Source organism: Rutidosis leptorrhynchoides, chromosome 2 (assembly GCF_046630445.1).
Source record: "Rutidosis leptorrhynchoides isolate AG116_Rl617_1_P2 chromosome 2, CSIRO_AGI_Rlap_v1, whole genome shotgun sequence".
In the NCBI taxonomy this organism is placed as follows: Eukaryota; Viridiplantae; Streptophyta; class Magnoliopsida; order Asterales; family Asteraceae; genus Rutidosis; species Rutidosis leptorrhynchoides.
The window spans coordinates 615998776-616000580 of record NC_092334.1 but is presented as its reverse complement, the minus strand read 5'-3'; the positions used below and the strand labels follow the sequence as shown (position 1 = coordinate 616000580).

The window sequence follows — 1805 nt, the reverse complement described above, 5'->3', positions numbered from 1 at the left end:
GATTATTCAATTAATATCACTTGTCATGATGTCTACTGTAATATACATAGTAATATTATGTTAATAATAGATGTATTAATATATGTATATATGCTTTTATTACATAGGATATGCAAATGAAGATGTGTTTGGTACACTTGGAGTGATGTGTAGATGTTGTGATGGAGTATCAAGTGATGAAAAGTGCAGGACCAAATGGGAAGGATCTTGTTCTAACCTACAATGTCTTCCTTGGAAAAATCATCATGCTTAAATATATATTACTTATTTACTTACACTTATGTGCTTATTTACTATACTTACAATTATGCTACATGTGTTTCATTATTCATTGACACAGAATATGTGTACTCCCTTGATTATTTATTTATGATGTCTAAAATCTTGGATATTATTTTCCATCCGTTGAAATGATAAAGAAAGAGTGAATCCCAAAATTCTAGTGTATTAGAGAAGAAAACAATACATATGGGACTTGACTGACTTTTAGAGCCAAAATTAAATTTCAGGCAGGATTAAAACTCATGGAAATTTGATTCTACTATTTTCATGGCGTCTATTATTATTTTTATTTTAGAATATTTTTATTTTATTTATATTTTATTTAAAAAAAAACTTTTTCCTATTTAAAGGCCGGAGGTCCTCTCGGAAGCAATCTCTTTATCCGTCGAATAAAGAGAGGGATGATTTTCTCTACTTTTGAGAGTGTTTTCACTCTGGGTGGAGAAATGACTTGTCTTTATTCTAGGATAGGGGAATGATTGTCTACATCTCACCTTCCCCATACATCACTCGTGTGGTATTGGGTTTTGTTGTTGTTGTTGTTGTTGTTGTAGTAAACCTTATTTTACAAAATATATATTGTATAATATATGTGTTTGTATAATTTGTTCATATTCTAGTTCAAGAAAACAACACTAAAGGGCTTAAAGTCTAGCGGTATTCGAGGAACCTTTCAACTAAAGAGGTTGGGATTCAAGCCACGTCGTAAATATATTAACGAATTAATATGTGTTAACTGTGTGAGTTTCGTTCTAAAAAAAGAAGTAGCTATTTGTATATTGATTTAGGCTTGAAAGTCACAACTACTGTTTTAATTGATATAGTTATATATTTGTAAGATGTCTACTTTCTTCTTTTCATTTCAAAAATCTATATATGAAAATTAGTTGTCCGATAGATTCTGTTTCATTGTCAGTAATATTACATTCTTTAGAGACAGTACAACAAACATGGGCATTTGGTCTAGTGGTATGATTCTCGCTTAGGGTGCGAGAGGTCCCGAGTTCAATTCTCGGAATGCCCCAAAGATTTTTTTTTAGCAAACTTTACTTAAAAGTTGGGATCTGCATTTTTTGATTTTATTAACCTTTCAAAACTCGAAAAAAAGTACTCCGTAGTTCGGTATGAAATACAGGAATCTGAAAAAACTTCTTATTCCAATTCAAACATCTTAATTGTACATCACAAGGATACATTTGGTACAGGACATTTTAGTTGTTATATGTTTGTTTGTATTTTTGTTTTTGTTTTGTTATTTTCATTGTTATTGTCGGTTGTCGTGAGCTTCTTTTATACGCTGAAAAATAACCATCAAGACGTGTTATAGCTTCTCACGTTTTTAAAAAGGCAAATCAGGATGCTAAAAATGATGAACGTGTGAAGCTTGGTGGTTTAACGATGATTAAACAACTTTTACCTTGTATAAATTTTTGGTTGCTTATTTTATTAAAAACAATGAACTTTGTATCTACATCCTGAGGTTCATATTCTTATTGCTTAACCTATTTTTCTATCTATTCTTG

At 30.5% G+C, this 1805-nt stretch overlaps 1 non-coding gene across 1 annotated transcript; it reads left to right on the top strand.

Moving 5' to 3' along the window:
* The first annotated feature begins 1234 nt into the window (after nt 1-1234).
* TRNAP-AGG (transfer RNA proline (anticodon AGG)) lies at nt 1235-1306 on the top strand. The gene has a single exon. It is a non-coding gene; the product is annotated as a tRNA-Pro (tRNA).
* The last annotated feature ends 499 nt before the right edge of the window (nt 1307-1805 follow it).